Source organism: Mauremys mutica, chromosome 2, assembly GCF_020497125.1.
Source record: "Mauremys mutica isolate MM-2020 ecotype Southern chromosome 2, ASM2049712v1, whole genome shotgun sequence".
NCBI classification, from domain to species: Eukaryota; Metazoa; Chordata; order Testudines; family Geoemydidae; genus Mauremys; species Mauremys mutica.
The window spans coordinates 204890799-204912479 of record NC_059073.1 but is presented as its reverse complement, the minus strand read 5'-3'; positions in this window follow the sequence as shown (position 1 = coordinate 204912479).

Sequence of the window (21681 nt, the reverse complement as noted above, 5' to 3'; positions counted from 1 at the left end):
ACTTTAATTCTGAAATAATCACCCTCCCCCACAGATAGGGAGACTTGCACCAAAACAACAAGAGGTGTGAACTGCAACCAGGTGAGTCATTTCAGTGCAAGCTTGTGGGCAGACCAGCCCTCAGGCATTACTGAAATAAAAGGGCTATAGTAAAGACTTTTGAATGAAACCAAGTGGTGCAAAATAAAATTTTCTGAAGTGTCTAAAGCCTATAGAAAGTCAATGAGAGTTAAGCACTAAATGGCTCCATCCCGCTTCACTTTAAGTCAATGTGGAAAACTCCACAGACTTGAACGGTACAGGATCAAGTCCCAAGTCATGTAAGTGCTCTGGAAAATTTGGTCCAGAATTTTTTTAAAGCTTTTAATAAAGTGGAAAAGCATATTTCACATGCTCTCTTGGTAGAACTACCATTTCCCTGTGGCAACCTGGAGCTGCTATCCAAATGTGGAGAGAATCCAACTGGCATTTGTCTAAATTTTCCAGTCCATTTCATGCAGTGGTAGAAGTTTAGGTATTCAGTTACCTTTTCTTGTGGGGGCTTGTTAACACTGTGTGGCCTTGATTTATTTGTTAAAATCGCTTCAGTCTTCTTTAGAAGTGACTGGCTGGTTGATACAGGTGGATCAAATATAAGTACCTGTGGATTACTCTGCTTCTTCTAGTCAACAGAAAATGGGTGGCAGTGCTCTAAAAAGAAAACCCAGCTGGATAAAGGAGCCATGAGATTGGTGGGGGAAGGACAATAGAGCTACATTCTATTAAGTCAGACTTTCGCTTGCAGGGAAGTCAAATCAGATAAAATCCAACCTCAAGACAGAATAGAAAAAAAAAAAGGAGTGGGGAGAATCAGGAAAAGAGACTATTCCTTCTCCTAGATGATGATTATTGAAGAAAGGTGTAAAAAAAGTGAGGTGTAAAGAAAGGAGAGGTGGGGACAGCGGACTCTCCAATTATACAATTAACAGTTAAAGTGGGCCACTCTAAGTCCTTACTCACATTCTTCAAAGAAAGCTTGCTTGAGTAAGGACTTCAGATTTTTGCCCATAAACAATGAGATTAGCATCTGATTAATCTGAAAAAACTCCTTTAATGGATACAAGTCTGGCTTTGTATTTGGAGGTTCAAATTAGCACTCAGATAAGCAAATTATTCTCTGAGCAACGCAAACTTCACAGCAGGCCTGTGAGACTGGACTGGAAATTCTGCAGGAACAGGATTACATTGGAGCTTTATCAAAGAGGTGGATCTTGCATTTAGATGCTGGGCCTGGTCAGTTTGATCTCCTCTGGTAAAATGTTCCACAGAAGCTGAAAATGTTCTGCACATAGAAGTCCCATCCAGAGCCTGTCCAGCTGTAGAATCTTTGTGGAATGGTAGCTCTCTCAGAGGGTTGGATTTGGCTTGATCAAAAACAGAAAGCCTGTAAGAAAGTCTATTCCTGTAACATTCCTTGCCCAGTGTGGCAGCCCACCTACGTGCTCTCTGTTCTGGCATCACAACAGTTTACCTAGAACCAATAAAGACCAAAAAAACTAGATGGTTTGTGTTGCATTCTTTTATAACCACTGAATCATAGTCTGTTCAGTTTCTCCAACATTAACACACATGCCAGAGTGTAACAGAACAAAACCCAATTCAGTATGCTGCGCGTTTTGATAACAATATGAAACTGAGTGCTGACAATACAATCAGATGAATTAATACTTCAAACAATGGAGTATCCTATTGCAGTTGTAAAATTGCTCTGTAGCAAGCGGTGGGGTTTGCCGGAAACACTGTCTCCTGCAAGCAGGTGTTGCTCCAGCTGGGAAATGTAAAGCAGGCTCTGCTGACTCATTGTGGCTTTAAGTAGAACTGGCACAAACCCAGAATTCCATCCCACAGGAGATTCTGAGATAGGTAGAAATCTCGACATTTTTTATAAAATAAAAACTTTAACCTTATCGGAACTTTTCCTTTCAATAATTTCCTCTCAACAATTTAAACAAAATACATTCAAGCAATTTTTTGATTTCATTGAATCACCATTTTCTGACAAAAAAAAGTTCCAGCAGAAAAGCTTACAACCTGCTCTACTTTTAAGTTAAGGGGTGGGGTTTTTTGAAACCCTGGTAGACACTTTGGTCTGAATCCTTACTTCCACTGAAGTCAATGGCAATACCCCTTTAGTACCACAATAAGGACCTTTCTCTCCTCCACAGAACAATTTTCTTTATGTTAAATTCCTCCCTCGTGATGTGAGCATAATGAATTACTAGGAGAATCTGCAATACAGTTCTCCATCTTTGTTTTGCCTATTGTTTTCTATTTCAGTTCAGACTATAGGACTGTGGCTATGGAAAAATGGTCTTAAAAAACAGTTAACAAGAGGGATGAAAACATGTATTTTCTCATATGTAAAACTGCAAGGTACATCTGCAACACCCAAACACAGGGACCAATCCTGCAGTGCTACTTCTGGAAAAACTCCCATTGGAGTCGAGAGGAGTTGTGGCAGCATAGGGAAGGCAGGATTGGGCTCTAAATCTTGCTATGACAGACAGCCACACTTTTATTACCTGTTGGAGCTCTCCCAGTTCACTTTAGGACCCCCAGTTCTTTGGTGGTCTTCTGTTTTGGCATCTGCTTACCCTTATCTCTAATCAGCTTTGCTGATAGACATTTCCCTTGAGTGAGGAGAAGTTGTCTAATAGATTTTTTTTAAAAAAAACCAACTACTACTAAGTAGTCAGGAAATTATCTTTGTGGCCTGTGAGGGTGAGACACACAGTTCCCAGTGTTCTCATGCAAACAGTTACATTCTGTTCTATTATATCTGATTTGCTCTGTTTCACTCTTTATGGTCTTTTATCAAATGAAACAAGAATTTTAAATATATTTGTGTTAAATCTGCAGTTGCGCAAAATGCTGCAGTATCCGAAGGCACCAAAGGATAAGATCCAACGATACATCACACAATCATTTAGTAATGTTAATTTCCTATGGAATACATCAGGAGTTATATACCGTACCCCCACAAATCCCACAGGAATTAAACTTGAACCATGTTGCTTAAGTGAGTGACATGGGAAGGAAGAATAGGTTTCATTTGATGCAAAAAAGTGTTATCCAAAAAAAGGACTGCAAATTGAAATGACATAATACTTTACAGAGAGAGAAATGCCAGAGTTTCAAGGCTGGCCCTTCAGTATTAGTGAATACAATTATTAATAGGAATAAACCACTAGAGTCTATGGTCTATCCTAACTGTATTGCAAAAGGTTGTGTTTTCCCAGGGGCTAGTATGATCCACATAACAGGGCATACTATTATGATATTATAATAGTGCCTAGGCGCCCCAGTCATGGCCCAAGTCCCGATTGTGCTAAGTATTGTTCAAACACAGAACAAAGAGCTGGTGCCTGTCCTCAAAAGCTTACTAAACCAAGGAGGTGGGCCAAGCAATACACAGAATGGTTCCTTATGGTGTTATTAGGGAGATGGATAAGGTGACCTAATAAGTCGTCTTTGTCTATGATTTTCAAAAAGTGACACCAGGAGAATATGTTCCTTGGTACATTCATATGTGGGTTCTGAAAGGCAGGATCTTCTCTCACGGGGTTAACATCAAATACCAAGTAGATATGGGGAAGTGAATCGGATGTGAATTCAATTGAAATTTTAAACTAGACTAGTGGGGTGGAAAGGCAGCCTAGGAGACGTAAATCACTAAAGCATTTTAATAACCTTGACTGATGGATGGTCACATTTGCACTTTTTAAATAGCTACTTCCTAGTCAGTCCAAGATCATCTGTTTTCTAGATCTCTCAACTGTAATCCATTTTTTCAACATCATTTTGGTTAACAACCAACCAGCTACAAAAGTCTGGGCCCAAAGAGGCCAAATCCTGGTCACACTGAAGTCAAAGGCAAAACTCGTATTGCTGTAAACGGAATTTCTCTAATTCTTCTCTAACAAGTGAAACATATTAATAGTCTCAGAGAATTCATAGTCACTTGGGTTCAGACTTTAGGTATGTGGCTCATACAGAACAGAATTCGCCATTTCTTGCTCTAGGACTGTTTAATTAGCTGTGTTTCCTATGACAAAGTTAGATTGTAAGCTCCCCGGGGCAGGAACCTGGCTTTTTTACTTGTCTGTAAGGGCTAGCCCACCTCTGGCACTTTATACATAACAAGAATCCCAACGGCACCTGTATGATGTAATGGCAGGGCTTGAAATCAGGGTTCCGTTTTCTGCAAAGAAATGCGTTTATCAGGTCTTTAGAGCTGGAACTAGAAGCAAAGGGACTTAAGTCCCATTTCCTCACCCCGTTAGGCTCTTCTAAAAATCCAGCTTTGACAGTTAATTGACTATAACTGAACGCCTAGATTTGAGTTTAAGAGCCAAGCAGGGGGAGCCTAGCCAGTAGCAAACTGACAAACATGAATGAATGACTGCATCTGCATCCACAATTGAGATTAATGACACGTCAGGTACCTACAGTATCCCCAGCAGAGCCACTTTGCAGTCTGTGACAATTCCCAAAGGGTATCAAGACTTGGTGCCTGGCTAATTCCTGTTTATAAAAAGTTATTTCAATATCTTAATTAAAGTAAATAAATACAATAAGCAAAGCCAGGAATGCAAACTCAACACTAGACATTCACATTTGGATGGCTCCACGTCTCAAGGTCTTATCTGCACTCTTGAAGCTTTACCAGAGTGGCTGGCGAGCACCGTCTCCAAAGTGCTGATGTCTCCACGCAGTTGCGGATAGGGAAAAAGAGAATCAGATCTGCTTCATGGGAAAAGGATACGTGGAGCACCGAACGGCGCAGCCAGTTTTCCTGTCACCTCTCACAGAACTATGATCTCATCCTTGCCGCCTCTCCAAATGTTGTGTCTCAAACATAGGAGAGACAGGCAGCAAGGGACAAGGGGAGCAGGAGGAGGAAATGTTATAAGAAAGATCCCATTGTTACAATGTTCTTATTTGTGTGAATATTTGCCAAAGCAATAAGATTGGGTTTGATGACATGGATGCAACAGTCAGACGAGCAGCACAAAAATGCTTGAATTTCATGTGCATATGATCCTTAGAAGAGAGCAACTTCCAGATGTGAGAAATCAATGTCTCATTTCCTCAGGCCGTAATTTATATCAATTTAATTCAAAGAACCCTGCACCCATTTTGCACAAAGCAGTGCTTGAAATATTCATATTAGAGATGGGTCCCAACCAAAATCTAGATCCAAACACAGGACTTTGGCCAAGTTTGAATCTAGATTCAGATCTAAACTTTATGGTCCTATGCCTGCAATGGTTAGAACCAAAAATCTCAGATACAAACACCCTCTGGCTTTGGGAAAGCTTGGATCTCATTCCAAAAATTTGCAACTCTGGCACATACTTACCTGAGATACTGTAGCCAGCAGTATTTTTTTTAACCCTGTCTAACCTGCAAATGGTACTGGAAATTCTAAACATTTTAAAATTGGTAGGTAGCAGGTCACAGACCCATTTGTAACACAAATGCAAATCCAGTATCAATCCTTTCCCATCACGCTAGCTTATAGTCTGACAAAAACAGAGTTAGTAGTTAAGCAAAATATTCATTTAGTTAGGTCCTGATCCTAAGACTTACATACATGCTGAAATGTAAGCAAATGAGCAGTGCTGAGGAATGCAAAAGAGCTGTGCCAATTTACACTAGCTGAGTATCTGGTACTCGCTGTTCATCTGATCCCTGTTGAAAATAGTTACAGCTATCAAGGGCATCAAAGTTCATGAGGCTGATCGGATATGCTGAAGGACCAGGTATAGGGCCTGCATAAGGTTCCAAAGCAATGTGACTTGTAGTCACCATGGAAAACTAGGACTGGTATAAAGAAATCACTAACCATCGCTAGGTTCAGGACCAGTAGGGATTGCTGATAATTTAGTAAGTAATTTTAAAATGACTCTGGAATTTGAATTGATTCAGTTGTGCAAATTGTAACCTTTTGTTATTTATTAATAATCCATATTACTGGAACAAATTAGAAGGTTTTTTTTTGCGGGGGGGGGAGGGTAAAGGGGAAATGTTAATTTCACAATTGCAGTAAAGAACAAAAGACTAAACCAAATCTCTTGCACGTCACATCTTCACCTCGCCTCAGCACCAGAGAGCAATTAATTCGGTGGTGTCAGTAAGATTTCAATGGACATTAGAAGCCTAAATAGCTTTGAGGCTCTTCATTAGAGTTGAACAGAGCTAGGATGATTTTTTACTCCAATTGAGAAACTGGGGACCAATTCAGAAAAGCATCTGTGTTTAAAGTCCATCCCTATTCAGCAAAGGACTCAAGCATGTGCTTAACTCCAGGCATGTGCCTAAAATTAAGCCAGTGTGATTCAGCATGTACCTAAAGTTAAGCACATATTTAAGTGCTTTGCTGAATAGGGCCAGACAGCTGAATGGGAACCATTGGATGTTTTCCATGTTCTTTGATAGAGAGGAAAGGAAATCTTATGTCTTTTGGTGAAACATTTGTTAACAAGTGGCTTTCCAGCCAGAGCCCATGACTTCACAGCAGACAGGCCTATCTAGGTCAAAACCATCTTCTCTCCAGTGAAAACAAGATCATTTTTGTTTCCTTTTGACCCCCTCCTTCCCTGTGTGTGACTGAGTGTGTGCATATGATGTGTGTGCTGTAAGCTCTCACTAAGTTGATGCTCGTCTGGTAATAGTCTAGTGGGTCTGCCTTTCCAGTGTTTGTGGAGCCGAACTGAAGATTAAATTGTGCTCTAAGTTTCCCTTCTTCCCCTGTAACTTTCCAGAGCCTGTCTCTAGCTGTAACACTGTCACCCCCGACAACCACTCTCTCCAATCCCCTCCTACATTTTCAAATTGACCTGGTCTTTGTTGTACTAATTAGATTATCTCTGCCTCAGGGACCTAGCGAACAGCCCCCAAGAAGCACAGCCTGGAAAGACAGGACACATAATCCCTGTTATCAAGGGGGTTGTCATTTGGCATGTAGATCAACTAATTCTTTCAATACCATGGGAGCAATTGTACATCTTAATATTGATTTTTTTCGAGATACGATCTTCTACATTCCTGGATCAGGCTCACTTACCCTGGCTAAAAGGCTCTATTTACCATCATATGAAATAACGTGCAAAAAACTATTTTTAAACTTACAAAGCGGAACAAAGGAGAAGGTATTTTTGAGGAGAGGGGGGAGGGAGAGACAAGGAGGAGGGGAAATGTTAATTTCACAAATTTCAGTAAAGAACAAAGACTAAACCAAACCTGTTGTACTTCAGATCTTCACCTCGCTCAGCAACAGAGAGCAATTAATTCAGTGGTGTCAGTCAGATAAGTCTTATTATGCCAGTAACTGAGAGTGTGTCATATGATGGGGTGGTAAGCAATAAATCATGTCAACTCTTATTTCTAAAATTAGGTGTCCAGCCTGTTAAGTAGTTTGTGTGTTTTGTTGTTGTAGCTTTCCATCTCCACAGCACTGATGTTAAGAAGCATTATATCTAATGCAGGAAAATGAAACTTTGTTATCACCAAAAAGAAGACATGGAAGGTTAGATCCCCACACAACTCCACTTGCTAATTTGCATGCTGGCCGTGGGTTTGCTAAGAAATCTTGTCTTTGGGTGGGTTGTGTATAGTAAATAAACTGGCTTCCTGTTGCCTGTAAGAAAACCATACGATACTTTGACCATGTTACTCACTCATCAGGGACATTAATTGGAGCTGTGCACAGGAATTTAGATCTTGATGAAAAGTGGCATAATGCTTAAGTGTTGTTATTAATATGTACATCTCCTGGGATAATCAGGCCCTAGATGACTGACATGAAAATTGCCATCACTTTTGATGTATACAGTTTATGAGCTTTCAATTGGCGTATGATATGTATAGTTTGGTTCCATTCCTCAGGAGACAAGGAATTTTATTAAGGACAATAAATTAGGTAACCCAGCTAAGCATCAGCACCATATGCCACAGCTTCACACTATTTTTAAAAAGACGCCTATATAAAAAACTCTAGGCCCCCTGACACACAACTAACATTATAACCACACAAAACTCTGGCCGAGTTAAATAAGTCCCGAAAGAACTCGGCCAGCCACACAAAAAGCTCTGTTCCATCCTCTCACTTTCTGGGGCGCATGCCCTCAGCCCTCTCCCGAAAACCCTATCAAACAAGCATCTTTTGCAGCATGCCCAGAAAGTCAACCAATCTGGGTGGTTTCAGACTAAGAAGAGGGGGGGAGCAAGTTCCCGAGATCTCACAGAGAATGCCCTACCAGGCATCCCCTCTCTTTATAACTGGCGAGGGGAGGAGGGGATGGGATTCAGGCAGAGCGCCTCTGCTAACTGCAAATACTGACTGCATATGTGAGCTCTTCTTGGAAAAAAGAGATGTGAAGTTGATGACCAAATACACTAGACCCCACTTAGAACGTACAGAGCTCATCGAATCTTCTGCATCAGGAAACAGGTGGATGTATTTTGGTGGGAGGATTCCTCTCTGAAGCATTAGGCACTGGCCAACTCAAGAGAGGCTCCTGAGACTACTAGAACAATGGTCAAATGTTGTAAGGCACTTCCTGGGTAACACACAATGCAGACAGACAGAGATGATCATCCAAGATGGACGCACTGGGTGAAACCTAGTACACCTGGGCACACAGTTTTAAAGTTTTCTGTTTCCTTTTTACCAGTAGGAAAGCTATTACCAGTTCTAGAGATATTCCTTATTATCAGTATAAGGAATACTTGCTCATACCTGCAAGATCTTTTGATACCTTGCTCCCAGTGAGTAAAACTTTTTAACTATGCCTCCTGTACGTTTCTCTTATTCGCTGTTCATTGAAGGACAACCCATATTAACTTTAAGGACAGTAAACTGTAAAGAATTAACTATTTAAGCACCAAGAGGTAAATATTTGAAGCTCATTATCCTTTCAAAGGTGCTTGGGTGATTTAATGCACTGTCTGCCCTCAAACAAAGTATAAGTCATAAAACACGAGCCCAATGAATGAGTCTCTGGTAAAGGAGAAGACTTGATGAAAGAATAAAATTTGCACAATAAGGTTATGCAACCCATAGGGTTCTTTATAGTGCCCGGCCTAAAAAGGAGTCCATAAAATTGTTTTAGCTGTTAGCGGTTCTGGTTTGTATTTTATTTTCAAAAGATACTCTAGAGTAACAGTGAGTCTCATATAGCACCTTTCAAACTCAAAATATCCCCAAAGTGTCACAAATCACTGTTGGGCCAGATTCTCAGCTGGTATAAATCAGCATAGCTCCATTGACTATGAAGCTATGTGGTTTACAGCAGCTAAGGATCTAGTCTATGTAACAAAGAGACTACAACCTGGACATACTCGGCATTTGCACTCATCAACAGCATCCATAGAGTAAAATCTATTTTACTGACAGAAGGAATGTTAGAAATGATCCCAGTATCTTGGTTTTCTCTTTTAAAACATGTCATAAGATCTCTCACTTCCTCCTGGACAGGCAGCAGAGCCAGGAGAAAAAAAACAAAAAACAAAACAAAAAAACCCCCAGGATCTTGATTCAATGGCTCATCTGAAAGCTGGCCCTCGAACAGTAGAGACTATTTTCAGTACTCTGCACTACTGTATCAGCATTAAAGATAAAGGCAAGTCCTGGCGTAAGGACAACTGTTTTTTTGTTTAAGTATCCCCTCTGCCTTACCTGTCACTTCTTCCCTCATGTCCTTTCCTCCTCTCTCTACTGTCCCATTGTCCAGCTTTCTCCCATTGTCTCAACATAGATCTTGGTGTGTTTGTCAGATTACAAGGACCCACAAGCCTAAATTATAATCAATTATCTCCTGGATAGCTTATCTTGGTCTTGTAAATGTAGCACGCAGCACTGGAGCCTCTTTAATAAAAGAACATTTATTTTCCACTAGTTTCTCAGTCACTAAGATAGAATTTGAAATTTACCACCATATGGGGGAGGAAAAAGTATGCGTGACTGCATTGTCCCCCTCCTTAGAGGGCTCAACAATGTATCTCCTCCTTAGAGTCTGGGTCTGGGATATATTCTGTGCATCCATTCTGTGACAGTGGAATGTCATCAGGGATTCCTGCCACTATCAAGCATAACACATTCAAAAAATTCTTTAGCTCTTGTGATCTCTCCAGCAGCTCTTCTTGGTCTTAACAGCTTGTGTAGTGGAGGAAGAAGGAACAGGCTGCTATTAGTGGTCTTCAATAGTATGACTGTTTTTCTCAGGTTGGCAGCCAGTGCTAACATTATGCCACTCTTCAGGAGGTGTTCCTTTGATAGACATTACCACCAGTGACACTGAACGCTGATAGGGAGAGGGAGTAGGGCAACGTGTTCTTGTAGTGAACCAAAAAAAACTTGAAGAGTGGAAGTCCTGGGCACAGATTAATGACTGTGGCCATTCATTTTTCTCTTTGGTTTGTTTCTTTTGCTTTATTGTAGGGCTGCTCAGAGTTGTAGAAAAAAGTCTTCTGTCAAGGTCCAGAACACAATCACCACAAGAAAATACAAAGAAAAATTGACCTAATACAGTAACTCCTCACTTAATGTTGCAGTTATGTTCCTGAAAAATGCAACTTTAAGTGAAACAAAGTTAAGTGAATCCAATTTCCCCATAAGAATTAATGTAAATGAGAGAGTTAGGTTCCAGGGAAATTTTTTTCACCAGACAAAAAGATTTTATATATATTATATATATACATACACACACACGAGTTTTAAATGAACATTTTAATACTGGTACACAGTGATGATGATCGTGAGGCTTGGTTGAGGTGGAGGAGTCAGAGGGTGGGATATTTCCCTTACTGCTAAATGATAAACTAGCAATTGGCTGAGCCCTCAAGCGTTAACTCTCTCACTCTACATGGCAGCAGGAATGGAGGGAGAAATGCACATTTCCCCTTTAAGTACACTGCCTTGTTAATTAGATCAGCTTGCTGAGACTGCAGCTGCTGCAAACTCCCTTCGTCCTGAGCCCTGGTGTGTCCCCCCTGCTCTATGGAAGATGGGGTAAGCAGGGTGCAGGAGCGAGGGGGACACCCTCACATTAGCCCCCCTCTTCCTTTCCTTCCCCCACTCCGCACAGCAAGCAGGAATCTCAGGGAGCAGCTCCACGGCAGAGGGCAGGAGCAGCACATGGCAGTGGGTGGGAGGGGGAGAGACAGCTGCAATTGCTAGCCTGCTGGGCAGCTGTTGCACAGGGAACTTAGAGGAGCAGGGAACTGATAGAAGGAGCTGATGGGGGGCTGCCGGTCCACCCTGGTTGCAAGCTCCCACCAGCTAGCTGCAACAGGCTGCTCTTCCTGCAAGCGGTGGACAAAGCAGGCGGCTGCCAAACGATGTTTGAAGGGAGCATTACACATCTTTAAATGAGCATGTTCTCTAATTGATCAGCTACGTAACAAGGAAACAACGTTAACCAGGACGACTTTAAGTGAGGAGTTACTGCAATTAGATCAAAATTCTTCATCTAAAAAGGTTGGTTTTTAACAAAAACATGGATTTTCCATCAAATGGGCAATTTCTGTAGGAAAAAGCCCATTTTGGGCTGGGGGGTTCCATTAATGTAAGAAAACCTGAAAACTGAAAAATTGCAAGCAAGAACTAACCAAAATTTTAGGCCAAAATTTTTCAGTTTTTCAACAAAACCCCCCAAACCTTTTGAAGAAAACGGTCATTTTTCCCCCCATAGGAACAAAACACATTCCCCACCTCCTGTAAAAATACTATTTTACAAGAAAGCCTCATCTCAAAGAATCCTAGGGTGCTTTATCAGGTATGGGCCAAAATTTCCTCTTGGATATATAAGAAAGTATCCAAAAGAGGAATTTAGAAAAAAATTGGATGGAAGAGCCACAGAATGTTGGGGAGTTTCATAAAATAACTAGGACTTTTCAAAATATAGATAGTTGTGTATTTAGGTTGGCAAATGAAAATGTGCAGCACATCACAATGGAAAAATATATAATAAAGAATATAAAATTGCAATATATTCCAAATTACCATTCATATGCAAAAAAAAAAGTCTTGCAGGCAGGAAAAAAAACAAAACAAAAAAAACCTGTTCTCCATCTGATGACTGGTTACCTAGGTTAGTTTCAGATCAGTGAACAGATGGCCGTGTTAGAAAAGCAGTCTCAACAGTTGGCACTAATTTACAACCTTGTTGGCTTGGCAGGCACAGCAGAGGCACAGTCCACTCTGTACCTGTTCTGGGGACAAACAGGGAGCTTCAGGCTCCAGGGCTGTCAGTTTGGCACTTCACCAGCACTAAATTAATTGTTTCTTAATGCTGCTCTGACTTACCATTCAAATAGACACTACAGTGAAGGGCACATTATAAATGCATAAATAGAAATAAAGAAAGATTGCTCAAAGAGAAATCTGAGTAGTAAATTAAGCTATTTCAAGGTGTAAACAGGAATATATTTTGCTGAACAAACACTGCCTGCACTTTTCAATTAAAAAAAAAGATTTTATTTAATCCAATCACAAGTCTCAGACATTAAGATTTGTGCATCAGTGTTCAATGAAAAGAAAGTTTCATGACGCACTATTGTTATAGGATGGAAGTGCTGCTCAGGGCTGCCCAGAGGATCCAGGAGGCCTGGGGCAAAGCTGGGGAGCTGCTGCGCTTGTATTCACCCGGCGGTGGTCTGGGTCTTCGGCGGCATTTCGGCGGCGGGGGGCCCTTCAGTCGCTCTGTGTCTTCGGCAGCACTGAAGGCCCCCCCCCGCCATCGAAATGCTGCCGAAGACCCAGACCGCCGCCAGGCCAGGGCTCACGGGGGCCCTGCGGGGCTAATTGCCCCATTTGCCTGCCCCCCTACCACCGCGGGCAGCCCTGGTGCTGCTTATTATTAAGGTTGCTTAACGCTTTCTATTGTAAGATCCCATTTTCAGTTGCTGATAATGGTTAAAATTTTAACCATTTCTCCTGAAATTTTTCATGCCAGGTGTCTGTCTCAGGCTGAATTTGTTGGTTTCTAAGAAAGAGGCTAGGGAAAAACATTTTTTGCCAATGTTAAAAAAAATCCTTGAGTCCTTGTCTTTGGTAATAATAATAAAAGTAATAATTGGAAATATGCCAATCTCCTAGAACTGGAAGGGACCTTGAAAGGTCATCAAGTCCAGCCCAGCCCCCTGCCTTCACTAGCAGGACCAATTTTTGCCCCAAATCCCTAAGTGGCCCCCTCAAGGATTGAACTCACAACAACCCTAGGTTTAGCAAGCCAATGCTCAAACCACTGAGCTATCCCTCCCCGCTACTGAGCTATCCCTCTTTGAACAGATCAAGAGCCCTCAAGCTTTGGAGCAGGGACTTGAAATTTGGCTTTTGTGTCAGAGAGGTGCCTTTTGCCATCCCCAGGATAATTCCCCCAAATTTAGCCATTATATGCCTTTGAAAAAAATGCAGTTTGCTCAGTGGAGACTTCTTTGATTTTAGTAGTTAAATCTCTGAAGATTCTGTCTTTTCTGTGCAGTTTAAGCCTCTCACAGCTCCTAGTGCTCTCCAGACTGTACATAAGCCAGCCCTACAGAGTGACCAAGCATGTGCCAACCCAGGGCTACAAGGGTGAAGCTGGACTTTCCCTGGAATTGTTGCTCCTGGCCAGGGTAGGGGCCAGGCACCAGAAGTGAGAGCAGGAAGCCTGTTTCTTCTGTGTTCTCGGTTGCCCCGCTGCTGGTATGGATGAATGAAGAAGGCCTAGTTCGAATGCAGAGGGGCCAGGGACAAAAGCCAGACTTGTCTGGTGAGACTGGGACTGGAGAGGGACTGAGAGTAAGGGCTAGTCTACACTTACCGTCCGGGTCGACGCGGTGAGTTCGACTTCTCGGAGTTCGAACTATCGCGTCTGATCTAGACGCGATAGTTCGAACTTCGGAAGCGCCGCGGTCGACTCCGGTACTCCACCACTGCAAAAGGCGGTGGCGGAGTCGACCTTGGAGCCGCGGACTTCGATCCCACGGCGTGTGGACGGGTAAGTAGTTCGAACTAGGGTACTTTGAGTTCAGCTACGCTATTCACGTAGCTGAACTTGCGTACCCTAGTTCGACCCCCGCCCTTAGTGTAGACCTGCCCTAAGGGAGGGAGATTGGGATTATTCAGCAAGCTGTTCCAGTAAGGAGACTGAAATTTAGAGCTGAAGTGGAGAGAGCAGAGGATGATTTATTAGGTGGGTAGGATGAGGCTGGGAGCCAGAGAGTGGGGACTGGAACTAGGAGTTGGGGAAGGGGAAGCTGCAACTGTTTGAAGAAGTCTAGGAGCTGGTGAAGGAAACTGGGGCGTGGGGTGGTTGGAGAACCTGGGAGCCAGTTGGCTGATAAGTGAGACTACTGAGATTGGATGAAGAGCTATGGGAATCTGGCACTGAGTGGACAAGAAACTGGGACTAAAACAGTAGAGGGGAGTGAGGCTGGAGGGACAGATCTGACGAAGAGCTGGAGTCTAGAGAGGAGAACTAGGGCTGGCTGGCCAAACAGACTGGGACAAGGAGGCAGGGAGGGGATGTGGGCAGACTGGATTTGGATAAGGAGCTCCTGGAGGGAGAATGGGAGCCAGCAGGCAGGGGAAGAGATGGGTTGGATGATGGAGCAGGAAGGAAGTATTGGGGCTAGATGGGGAGAGACTGGAACTCAGACAGTGAGCCTGGAAGGGAAAACTACGACTGGGGAGTGGTGATTGGGACTGAGTAGGCAAAAAGAAAAGGACTGGGACAAGGAGCCAGTGGGGAGAAAGATACAGGATTAGGACAGTGACTGGTTGAAAGGGATGGAGCAGAAAGGGTCAAGCTTGGACAGAACGGGCAGAAAAGTCTGTGCCCACTAGACAAAACTCCCCTCCAGAGCATGGAATGAAACCCAAGGTTCCTGAGTCTTTCCATTCCTCTGCTGTCAACAAACAGTGAAACCCACTGGCAAATGGTTTGTCTCATCCCCCTTGAGTGCCAGTCCACATACAGGACAGCAACCCTATCGCTTTCAGTTAATTCCTTAGCTCACGTGTCAGAGGTCTGTATGATCGATATAAAAGTTCTAAGACTGCTGATGAACTATGTGAGTGCCAGTAGGATGCCACATGATGGAACTTCTGTTTTTTTCAGTTTGCTCTGCTAGAAACCTAGGAAATTACACATACAAAAATGACACTGAAAGACCAGTATTAATGTTGCAAAGTCAAACACTCAAAAGTTAGGAAGTGCCAGAATTAAGGGCACCTGTATAATCTTAATTCAGCCCCCTTTGTGCATATGCATTGTGATATAGTCTTTAATTACAAAACACATTTTTCCCACAGGACCCCTGCCTCATTCAGTGCACTGGATGCACGTGATCTGGGGATGAATGAGGGTTGCATAATATAAGATGCTGTTGTGTATAGGATCCCTGCTTCATTTGTTGTGGAAGTTGGAATGTGTGTGGTGAATGAGGCAGGGGACTGCAGAAAGAGAAGGGATGGTTTCCTGGTTAAGAAAGATAGTTGAAGGCTACTCTGGAGAACTGAATTCTCTCTGCCTCTGCCACAGACCTCCCAATGTAACTCTAGGCAAGTCGCTTTAACCTCACTTTTCCACAAATGCGTTCCTCATTTTCTGAGTACCCAATCTGAGACCCGGAAGTTTGATATACAGAAGTATGGTGTACTCACAATTGCAACTCAAGTCAATGGGAGCTGTGCTTTGAACATAGCATTATATAGTGCACTCTAAATACTCTGTGAAAAAAATCAGGGTCTAGGTATGTAAAATCAGGCACCCAAAATTATTGGAAACTTTTATTTTAATCTCACTGTGCCTCAGCTCTCCATCTGTAAAATGGAGATAATACCCCTGCCTCACCTCACAGCAGTGGTGTGAAAATAAATTAATGTCTGTGAAGCACACAAATGCTACAGTGATGAGCACCACAGAAAAGCCCATGATGAAATTAGTAATTCTGTATGCAGAGCAGTAATTGAATATTGTGCAGTAAATAAGGCATGGGGCTATATGTGGAACAATGAGGATAAAACAAAATATTGAATAGTTGCTTATTAAGTGAAGTCCATCCATCCTATGCTCTTGGTCCTGTGGGGAAAAAATGGTATGTGATCATGTAATTAAAGATGGTGTCATAAAGCACGTGCACAAGGGGGCCAAATTAAGGTTCATGGGCCGCCTTAATTCTAGCATTTCCTCACTTTTGAGTGCTTGACTTTGCAACCTTAACTTATTTTTTTGATATAATTATATCAATACTGTGCTATTGCCAGGGGGTAATTCAAACAGTCAAGTGTGTAAAAAAGTGAAAAATGGCTGATACCATCAATTTTTTAAGTTAACAGACCACAAATCCCACTTATGATTGAACATGGCAATACTCTAAACAAAAAGTGCTCTCAACCATGCTTGTAGCTGCTTCCATTGCTTCATACTGACTCAGACATTCTAGGTTTCAGAGTGACACTCACACTGAATGACAATCCTGGAATCTTATTATACAGATAGAGGCTCCAACTGAGATCCTGACTCCTTTATGCTAGGCTCTGTACAAATAAATCCTAAGAGACAGTCCCTATCCCTTTTCTTGCAGAAAGGTATCGAGTTTGTATCGAGTGATTTTTTGATGTAAAGACTTCAAGTCAGCCTATTTTTTGTCTACTTAGATCTAAGTAGACAAAAAATAGGCACTGAGAAGTGAAATGACTTGAAGTCTTTACATCAAAAAAAATCATTCAATACAAACTTGATACCTTTCTACAAGATATGTTCTTATTCAAGCAGCAATAACAGGCTTTATGCAAGAATTATTGGATAATATTCTAGGGTGTATCAGGTCAGGCAAGACAGGCCCTAGAATTTCAGGCTAGTCTCTTCTGGCCTAAAAATCTATGACTTTCCCAAAGTCATATAACAGGTTAGTGGCAGAACCAGGAATACAGCCCAAGTAAGCCAATGCCCTCTTCACTGGATCATGAAGACTGAATTGTATCACATTAAAGCCCTTCAGTGATTGAGACTAATGCATTTGAATCTCTCAAACTACTAAAATAAATACATATATTCTAAAAGATGTACTGGAAGTGTGATACAGTCTATATCCAGATTTATTTTGGCATCTGGCTAGCACATTTTGAAAGGAAGCAAAATGGATTTTCTAAACACAAATGAAGTGATTACTCTGAGGCTGATCCTATGAGGCCACCTTGAAGTGAACATGAGTGGTACACAGAGGGCTGAATTTGAGACCATTAAAGCTGTGAAAAAGGGAGGGTAGAGGAGGGTCTAGATTCCAGACAAATATTTTAAGAATCCAATCTTTTTAATGAAGATTTCGTGTACCACACATTCCAGTCAGGACACAATCCTGTACCTAATTTTTTTAATCCACAATACTGTGTGTTTTCAGTAATAAAATAAATCACACTTGGTAGTCTAATTGCTTTTATCTTTTCAAGGAGCTGTTCAAATAGTAACTCATTAATCTTCATGGCTAAACAAATCTCTCTCCTTTGCAAAAGGAGGACACGGAGGCAGAGTTTTAATATTTTGTCCAAACCCACACAGAAGTCAGTTGTAAAACCAGGATTAGAACTCAGGATTTTCTGGCTGTCTGAGTCCTCTGACCGCATTACTCAGCTCAATAGGTTTGTCTCATCTTTTGGAATTACTGCACCACCAATAAAACCACCTGAAACATTACATCAGCTTGGTACAATTATATGTGAATGGGTTTTGATTCCTTTCATGTGTCATATCCTGAGGTCATGTGAGGGAGTGATTTAAATGAACCCAAGCTATAGGTTTGAGTGATTTGGGCCCAGTTTAATGGGGTCTATATAAAACTTTCCCCTGATCCAACCCAAAGGGTTCTGCCTCCATACCAGTCTCATTCTGAGACTAAAGCAATTTTATTTCTTTCAAGTGCAAGTTTTATTTACCTTATTCTCAGTAACACAGGCAGCAGTGCAGCGAGTGATTTCGCACTGTGAAGCTCATTGATCTGCACAGCAAGGAAAGAACTTTATAGCACACCATCATTTACTTAGGAAAGGTTTTCTTTCAATCCATCTTGGGCATGATCAACAGTAATAGAAGTCCTGCAGGTCTATATAAGCCACTGACGACACTGGCAAACCCATTGCTCCGCTAGGGTCTGCCCAGGCCCCACTGATTAAAAAACTCAGCAAACGAGTCTGTTGATGCACAAGAGTATCTAGAGCCCAGTTCATTCCCATTTAGCTAGGTCAGTACTGCAGGGCTAATAGGAATTAAACACAACAAAAACTTATTTCTGGCACAAGAGTCAGAAACGAGGACAGTACACACACAGGGCATACCTGTTAAATAAGAAGATGTCACTTTTACATAATCACTTTTCAGATTTGAATGGCACTTTAAGATACCTACAGCCATCCGAGTAGCCCTAATCCATAAGTGAAACTGACTTACTTTTCAGGGCTAAAAAGGATATACCACGTCCTTCATCATATTCATTGCCAGTATCAAAAGTGTCATGCTTCCATGGTAGTTCTCAGGAATGCAGCATCCAAAATGCCAACTTGAAATGGCACAACTAAGAGGTAGAGTTCAGGGTCTGGGCAAGCTATGGGGGTGTCAAAAATTAGGGCCTGATCCTAAGAGGTACTGAGCACCCACAGGTTACTGACTTGAATGAGAATTGTGGGTTCTCATTGCCTCTCGAGATCAGGCCCTAGAGATGGGATAAATTTGTTAGGCAGCATGCTATAGATAGGCCCATTGTCCTATCCTGGTGCTGAGGAGACCTGGCCTCTATTCCCAGCTCACCCATTGACCTGATGTGTGATCTTGGGCAAATCACTTCACCTCTATTTCCCTTCACACTCTTTGTCTGTGTTGTCTAGTTAAACTGTAAGCTCTTTGGGGCAGGGACTGCCTCTCACAATATGTTTGTACAGTGCCTCACACAATGTGGAATCTGGTCTTGCTTAGGGCATGTTGGTGTTATTGCAATAATAATTATGCCTATCCCTCTGGTACTAGTATGTTTTCTAGGGTAAATCTGAGTAGCTGGTACTTCGTTACTCATATCTATTTGAATGAAGAGATAGGGAGCCTCTTAATTAAAATTAATAAAAATGTTTCAGAGAGGGCCACAGATTTGGTCGGGGAGGAGAGAGAGAGAGAGAGACTAGGAGTCCCAGACAGAAGAACTTGTAGATCATTTTGTATGGCCTAGTGATAAATCTTTACTTTCAATTGCAAATCATTCGCTATTGGGAGATGGCTCCACTCTACACAGGCAGCTTTCTACTAGGCCACAAATAGAAATGGGCATAAAGATGCTTATTGGTAAATAAATCAAGCCAAAGGAATTGGAAGAGGGAAACAGCACAAATCTCTCTCTGTCTGGATCTCTAAGATTTATGGGAGAGAGATTTGCTGCTACTTTAAACCACGTTGTTGTTTCTCAGGGTATGAATAGATGATTCTTTTGCATACATTTTGCAGGGTTGACTTAAGTAAGTCTTGACAACTCTCTTTCCCTGGGGACTAGACTAAAAGTATTGTTTAGAAATCTAATATATGGTTTATTTACTCAATTTGTGCTGAGCACTACAGTTCCTTCAGGCCAGCTTCAGCAGCCCATTACTCTATTAATGCTCCATTACTGAAATTAGTGCTGTAATTGGAAGTGGGGAGGACGATGGGGAAGGGGACACTTTTTAAAGGAGCCGGTCCAGTTTAATCCTATCACAGATTAAAGCATTGGAAAAACTAATTTGCCTCCCACACACTTTTTTTTTTTTTAAAAGAGAGAAACGCAATTCTATAATAAAATTCAAGAGCATGAAATGAACAACTGATAGGTCGCAACGCCAAGCCAATCAGTGTACATTTAAATTAGGAGGACACATTTGTAACATAAAGATGACAAGTGTCTAACATGGGGAGGAATACAAAGAGAAATGTCATCTCAAGAAGCAAGCAGACCACCTGTGTTGCTAAACAGATTAAGGGCTTTGCCACCTACTCTGGGGGACACATACAATTTCAGCCAGAGGTCCAATGTGAAATGAGCTGGACGGTCTCAAGTGCCTCCTAAACAGCCAGCAGCTTGCTCTGAATGTTGAGTCTCTTGCAGGAGCTATTCATCCGGTCTCTTCTCACAGGGCTCAGACAAGTTTTAGAGCCCAAGCACTTGGGACATTTACAAGTAGTGCTCCCTGAATTTCTTCCAGTCAAGACTGAGGGAACGAAGGGGAAAGAGCTGGGAATTTAGAGGAAAATGACCTTGTAGTCAAGACACTGCACAAGGATTTAGGACATTTAGGTTAATTTCCTGGGTCTCCCACAGCTTCCCTCCATGACTTTAGGTAAGTCACAATTTCTCTGTGCTCCTCTTTACAGATGGGGAACTAAGGGGATAATAAACATACCACCTCACTGGGATACAGTAAGGCTCATGCGTGTGAGATGCTCAGGTACTACAGTGATGGAGGCCATATAAACTACTCAGACAGCACAATCAGTTCTTTACAGCTGTGAGAAACAAACTACCAAGTTTTTGTGCACAGAAATGATATTTTTAACAGTGAAAAGCTTTCACAAAGTACATTTGAGGTAGAAATGTGCAATATCTGAGTTTTTGCTGTTGCAAACCCTGCTTTAATTCAGAGGATGAGTTTGTTTGGGATGATAGGATTTTTTTCTTCAAAAATCCTTTGTAGCTTGATTGAATGTGGAATCTGTTTCTCTCTACTTACTAATCATCTGAGTGGTATAGATAAAGCATATTTTGGTCAAAGTTTCCCCTGCTGTCCGTGCTTGTGCACTGTGCCAATTCGCTACCTCTCTAAGCTCCACCCCAGAGAGGACTGTATTTCATTGGGGCTAGTCTGTAATAAATTTAAGAACGTTGTTATTGGGGTAGTTAACTTGTTGGCTTTATTGGGTTATTGGAATGTTTACTGTATACATATATTGGTTTAGTTTAATAGCAGGGGTGTTGGGAAATTAGTAGGAAGGCAACACAATAGCTTCTTAAGCAACCTCCTGATAAACATGGCAGGGATCCTTAAGAGACAATGCCTGAGCTTTTAGCTGGGAAGATGCTATTTCCAGTCTCCAGCCAAAGTTACTCGACTTCTTGTGCCAAGGCCAGGAGCCAAGAGGCTAAAAGACATTAAACAGTTAAAAATGCCACAGGGGGAGGCAGCTGTCAGGAGGCTGTTCACAGAAAACAGACTGACAGAGGCAGGCTCCTCTGCAGGAGCTGAAGCACCAAAAGTTGCCTGGCCCACTACCACAGGCTGGAAGAGTTTATAGTAAGATGGACATGGGTATAGGCCTTTTACTGTGTTAAAACCCTTGCTTCTCTTGAGATATGCTTTGTTCCTGCTCTTTTGGGATGAGAAAGCCGTTTGGCTACCTGTATTAACGAGTGGTCAACATGCTCCCAAAGGGAAGAACGCCATGTGTCAAAACCAGTCACGTCTGCTGAGTAATCACAGTTGGTACACAGAGGGCTGTAGTTCAGGGCCCTGCTCGGAGAGTGGGAGAATCAGGGATCCCACCCCAACAGAGGTGAAGGCATGAGGCCTAAGAGCTCACAGGGTGCACTCAGAGAGAGACAAAGGTGGAGCTATCCTGGTAACCAAGACACCATATATGGGCA